This window comes from Micrasema longulum, unplaced genomic scaffold (assembly GCF_059751315.1).
Source record: "Micrasema longulum isolate JH-2025_06_02 unplaced genomic scaffold, ASM5975131v1 h1tg001570l, whole genome shotgun sequence".
Classification (NCBI taxonomy): Eukaryota; Metazoa; Arthropoda; class Insecta; order Trichoptera; family Brachycentridae; genus Micrasema; species Micrasema longulum.
The window spans coordinates 227143-234506 of NW_028278753.1; positions in this window are offsets into that span (position 1 = coordinate 227143).

Below are 7364 nucleotides of genomic sequence, written 5' to 3' on the forward strand. Positions count from 1 at the left end.
TGGCAGATGTTTATTTAATTATATACAAATTTATTTTGATACATCTGGTAAAAGTTATAAATGTATTTGTAAAAAGGAGACTACTTCTTGTGCTTGGAGAGTGACTTACACTGTTATAATTATTTATTTATTAGAATTTATATCATTTTGAATAAACGATTACACGAGAAAAAAAAACTCATAGGATATAAAGAGAAAAAGAAAAAGAAAAAGAAAAAGAAAAAGAAAAAGAAAAAGAAAAAGAAAAAGAAAAAGGAAAAGAAAATGAAAAAGAAAAAGAAAAGATAATATTACATTCAAACTAATTAAAATTGAATGCAGTTTTTACACTTGTTCAAAAAAATTCTTTGAATTTACTTTGAATTTATTTATTGATGTATTAGTTTTAATAAATTTTCAATAGATTGTAATATTTGACACCTTTGAAGACAAAGCTATTTTGACTATGACTTGTGTGGAATTTAGAGATTATAATAATATTTTGGTATCTGAGTGACTTATTTATCTTCTTTTATTTTTTCTTCATTATAAATTTGTATAATTCTTTTATATTTACTACACACTGTCACATACATACAATACTCACACACCACACACCAACCCTCTCGTCCATCACCCTATATATATCATAATATGTACTCACCCTCACTAACATGAACAAAACTAATACTGAAATAATAAAACAAGTACTTAGCATAAATATTATTATGCTATGATAAAAGTTTTAAAAAAGGAAATCGAGTGGAAATAAGTCCTCCTCGTGGTTGGTGTGTTCGTCTACCACGCTTGTGTTCCTAGGTTCGATTACTACAAGGTAGACGTAAAATATGAATATTAAGGCTGTAGTTTGGTAAAATGCTTACAAAATTAGGAAATCATACGATTTTGCCATTTTTAAACGAATGTTTTTTTTTTAATCGCGCAATAATAAAAAAAAACATAAATAACAATATTTTTTAAAGGTATTTCTGTTAAAAAATATACTTGAAAGTTTAATGTAAGTAAAATATAATTACTTTTAGACCGGGAGATTACGCCATTTTAAATTTAGAATAAACTTAGGTATCTGGGATCTCAATAAAAAATAAGTTTTAAACTAAAATTTGTTTTAATAATTTGAAGATAATAAATTAAACATGAAAGTGGCCGAAGCAAAATTCAAATTTTTTGTTTTTAAAAATAAATACAAGCATTTTAAATCACATACATTTTTGTGACATTTTCCTTAATTTTTCCGCACAATTATGCCTTCGGTAATACTTAAAAAAAATATAAAAAAATATTTTAGTTAAAACCTTTTTTATAGAAATGTATTATTTTTTTTCAAAAAAAGAAAATAATTCGGGTTGTAATATTCAATTTATAACAACATCTTATTAACGTTTTTAAGACTTTAAGAACTGCCTTTATCGTTTTCGGTATGTAATATTGTTCTTATCTAATAAAAAAATATAAATATTGTTGTTTTTATCTAATTTATGTTTTGTAATATTTTTATTATTGCGCGATTAGAAAAAAAGCATTCATTTTAAAATTAAAAATTCGTATTAATTTCTAATTTTGCGAGCGTTTTACCAGACTACAGCCTTAAAAGTGGCACTGTAATGTTTTATGGTTCCTGGACTTGCACCTGAAATGTTAAACCGATCACCTTTCATTCATGTATCAGTAGATCATTTGGTTTACCAATACAGTGCCCTATGCTCAACTGGGAGTAGAAAAGAAAAAGATGATAAATATTATTATATTTGCCCGACTTTTCGTCCAACACATCGATCAGTACATTATAATATAAATGCGAATGTTTATTTTTGCTATGCGCAAAGCCGTCAACGTCAAAAAAATAAAAGCTTTTATTTAACCCATTCAGCCGGGTGTTCCTTCAAATGCAAACAAAATTTGAGGTTTGTTTACTTTTTAATTACTGGTATCCCTACATACGTCTAATTTGTTAACCTCCTCTTTTACAGTAGTAGCTGCTCAATGAGGATATTCAGTGGTGTTATCTATTTTTTTTATTTGTTATTAGATCATTAGCTTTTGTGTAACTGTGATGTCACATTAGTCTACATACGATCCAAGACTTGTTTGTAATCTTCAAATGGGCATTTTTACACCGGATTTGGAATGTAAAATTTGCGGATTTTTATACAAAAAATATTTATCCTTGCTACGCGAAGAGTGAATGTGATGCTTATAAGGCAATAAATCTGTAAAAGAGAGGACACGAACTTATTTATTTATTATATATACGGCCTAAGCCAATTACAACAGTTACATGAAGAAACATAAATGCAAGAAACTGAACAAAAAGAACATAAAACTATTTAGCAAAGACAAACAAGGGCAAAACAATAATTATACACAATATATTAAAAAAAACGAAAGACCTAAAACTTTGAGCTAAACCATGTCAATCCAACTTCATCCCACACTGTTTAGTCGCGAAGAGATCTACGAAAAGCCGAAAGATCTATCCCAAAAAATTCCAAGTTGTGTGATGAATTGACTAATCTACACATTCTGGACATTGGGGCATAAAAACTAAAGTTGCCCTTAGAAGATTTTATAAATAGCCGATTTTGACTTCTGGTGACACGGTTGGGAACATGAAAAGAAATTGATTGCAACAGAGATGGGACATCACTTAAAGTATTAAGTATTTTGAAAATGCATATAAGGTCCATCTCAGTTCTACGTCTCTCCAATGAAGACAGATTAAGAGATTGCTCTATTTCAAAATAGGAATAATTACCCCTTTGTAATCCGAGCAACCATGCCACTTTTCTTAGAAAACGGTGTTGGACAGACTCGATATGGTCAATATGAGTCCTGTAGAATGGAGACCAAATAGGAGAAGCGTATTCTAGATGGGGTCGAACTAGTGAGCAATAAAGAGTTTTGATGGTATTAATATTTTTGAAGTCCGCCGTCACTCTATTGATAAAACCGAGAAGATATGATATATGAGAAAAAAATGACTTTTTCGATTAAATAAACATAGATTGAAATATAAATTTGCACACGAAAATGTCTGCCGTAAAACATATTGTACCACACTTCACTTAATCCAGTGTTTTTTTTTTAAGCAGTTAATAAACCATTATTGTAATCATTAACCTTTCCGAGCCTGAAGGTGAAAAATAACCGCTTGTTCCTGAAGGTGATACCAGGAATACCCCATTTAAAATACTACATTAAAAAAATTAATTAAAATTCGTTAGGATTATAGTAGTGTTTATTTAATTTTTGAAAATTTTTCATAAAATACTGTTGCGAGAGGATGCAGTATGGAATCGCTTTGGTTTCCTACTGACACCTTGAAAAGTGCTGATCTAATGTCACGCCACCCGTTAGCGGGGAAGTGCAGCGGAGAGTTAGAAAGGGGAATGCATGTAAAATGCAAAGCACGAAATTCGGATTTTTGTGGTTATGGTCGGAAATCTGCGTCCAAATAGCAAAAAGCACACGCGCAATTATACAAAAATATCAAAGGTTATTAAACGGTAAAGCGATGAATTGTAATGTTTGCTGTTTGAGGGGGGAAGGAAAGAATAATGTGAATTATTGAAAGAATTCGTCAATTGAAAAAAAATACGACATTCTTAACATTATTTCAATATTTCTATTTATTTTAAATCTTAAAGGAGAGCACACGTAAATATATTCTTATCTGTGCTCTAATCATAGAATTGAGAATAGCCCAGAAGGAGCGTAGAATCATATTTGAATACATCAGACTGTATCCAAAAATCTCCCCACTTTGCCCCACTTTCACCACGCGCATTCGTGAAGTTGCTGCGTAATGTTGCCAGATGGGAAAAAAATATAATCATAACACAAATGTAAGGTAAAAAAAAGTGATTTTTTAATTTCTCTAAAATTTTATTGTGCACGCGGGAACATTGATTGACACAACAGAGTAGATACGTAAAGGGTCATTTAATAAGAGTAATTGAATTAATGAACTTTGAACATACAATATAAAACAAATTTTATTTGACATAAAACGGATATTTTTATATCGTGTTAAATAATATTTGATGTTTTAAAGATAATGTCGGTCAAATGTCCACCACGGCGTTGTTTAATCTAAAATCCAATTTTCATTAGTTCTCTCATTAGATGAGCAAAGTACGGTAAAAAATACTACCCTGGCAACACTATAAAATGTCCATTCTTTGACAAAAATAATTAATTTTTAAAGAATGCATTTGCTACTTACACATGCGTTTGCTAATTACACATGAAATGTGATCCCATTCTGTTTCTTTAAGATCCCAGCAGTATTTCTGCGCTTTAAAACGACACAACACGGCATAGTTGAATTCTAATCGGGAGTTGCGTATTGAGCGACGTCTACAAAGAAACTAATCGGTCAAAACTACAAGGCGTTTAATAATAGTTTAGTCGCCTTCTGTTTGATGCGCGTTTGCGGTTTCTGGACTATTCTTAATTCTATGGCTCTGATAATAACATTGTTAGTAAATTTCATTTGTGAATTGTTCAACACTTGTATTGAGTAGGATTATGCAACAACTGAAACCAATATTAGCGAAAAAGTTATTTAAAACAATTCGACCTGGGGGTCCAAATTGTGTGTTGTTGATGATTTTGTCGATTTATTATCAGTTTGAGACCCAGTACATATTTAAAATAAAAGTTAAATAATTCCTAAAACAAAAAAAACACTAGTTTTTTAGTACAACAGGGGTTGGTATAAATGAGGTCAGCAAGACCCACATTCTGTATTATCATATAAACGAGAGCCTCCCCATTGTCACGTTCTCACGTATAATTAAGTAAACAAATTCTAATTTATTTACATATTCTGTATTGCTATACCTACAGTTTTAAAAAATGCACGTTAAGTAAAGAAAACGCAAAATAATGGTTCAAAATGTATTTAATACAAACTAAATATTATAAAATTTAAGAAACGAGATACATTGTACGTTATTATTTTTGAAAATATAATTACAACATTCGGGAAGGAAAACTCACGAATAAACGAGTATAATGGAGAGAGAAATCATATTTTTATATTTGTATCCAGATACATTATTAGCTAAACTTATACTGATATGAGGCAGAAAAATATCTCGTACCCAACAGAACAAGACTCCATACTACATTTAATTTGCCAGTACCTAGGACTAACTCAAGGAAAAACTACTTTTCTTTAGAGCATGTCATTATTATAATATTGTTCTCTCCGGTCACGCAGACATTTTTCATCTCTCCTGTATGAAATATAGAAGATTCCTTATAGACAGAACACCCGTTTAGTTATACGATGTCAGTAATCATGTATGTACTCGCATGTTCAATATTATATTTGTAACTTTTACATTATTTTTGTATACTATTTTATTTTCTTATTCTTTAAATTTAAATATATCTTGTTTCTATTTACTTTATTTTTATTCTGTATATAAATATATGTATTTTTATTTTATTTTCAACTTCTAAGTACCAAACATTTCTTAATTGTTAAATTGCTTTTATTTTGATACCGATAATAGCTCACTGTGAAAAATTTATATTGACTGTTTTCACAATTTTAGCTTATATATATTCTTATTTGCTGTACACAGTATATGTAAAAACTGTTGTTTTTCCCAAATAAAAATAAATAAATAAATAAAAGAGCGGTTTGACGAATACGTATTTGAATACAGTTTTTCTGTCACTGTCTTGCAGATGCCTCTCTAAATACTGGGCGAAAAAAAATACTGTACGTCATACTGCGACAAAATCGAGGTCTCGTATTCCTGTTTTACCTCCCCCAAAACAGAACCTATCTAGATTTTTTAAAGAATAAACATCAGGAATATTTTTTTTGTGTGGGCACTTTTTTTAATTTTTTTTTAATTGTATTTGTATACTGTACGTCCAAAGGCGACCGATTTTCTGCCTCGCGATGTTTGACAATATAGAACATTTTATTTTTGATTGGTTTTCACTGCAGTTTTAGTATATTTAAAAAAAGTATATATTTTTATTTAATAAATTTGAAGAATAATTATGAAAGTTAAGTTATAAGTAGGACTTATTATTAAAAAAAAGAATACTACAACTTAAAAAAATAAAATAATAAGTACCTAATATGTAAAAAAAGTACACGAAATCTAGACTCAAGCATAACTTATTGTGTAGGGTTAACCAATATAAATGATAGGATCTTTAAAGATCATTGCGGCCATATTTAAATTAAAAATTTGACATCTCCATTTTTTCTTTCCGTAAATTGATAAAAATGTTGAGGATGATATTCATTTTCAACAAAATCCCCTTGCCATACATACAGTAAGCGATGCGATGGAGTTATCGCCTTATACATATGGTCGATCGGTTATTTCACAAAATGGTCCTTAAAACTGACCACCAAGATTTTGTGATTAAACACCCCTAGACAGATTTACACCAACAAACCCAAGATTATTGTTGAGCTCGAAGCCAACGTTCGCCGCACCATAGTCAACATGCCATCCGAAATGCTACGCAGAATCATCGGAAATTGGCGTCACCGGATTAATCAGTGCAAGAGACGCTGTGGTGGTCATTTAAACGATATTTTGTTTAAATCATAAATGACATACATGCACCATCGAATAAAACTATTCCGCAATTTTTTTGATAGAATGTATTGTGTTTTATTTCAATTTCAAATCCTGTCGTGTATTTCATTCATCTTATAAATATTCGTGATACGCTGTAATTTTGTCCTGATCATAGAACAACGACGGATGTGTGAAAAATGCGATATTGACTTTCTTTTATACTTTTAATTTTTTTATTATTAAATCATACAATTTTTCTTTTTTGTACTCCCAGGATTTACAACAAAGGGACAGAGTAATATTTACGTAAAGGTATGGAAATAATAAAATATAGTAACAAGTAAAATATGTACATAAAACTGAATTAAGATAGCAAGCAAGTATATAATACAAAGAAATTAAAAACAATTCATAATACAAATTAATATTAAATATTTACATATTGTAAGAAAGAAATATCCAAGGAAAAAAAATAACTTAAAACTAAATTTCACCTTCCACATACCTCCTCAAGCAGTAATTTTTTTTAATGAATACAGTCATTTTTTGGCGTTCTATAGGACTCCGGTAGCCTGTTGTACTCACTACAAGCAAGGTACAGCAGAGCCCTTAGACCATACCTTGTCGTGCGTGATCCAGGTACGTGAATATTTTGACTCTGTCGCGTATTATACTGGTGGACGGCACGATTGAAGGTTTAGCCAATATTAGTGAGAGAGTCTTTATTTACACCTTAAAGCACCGTTTTTGCAATCTCATAATACGGTATGCCAAATGAAAGACGCCTGTCAGAAGACATTT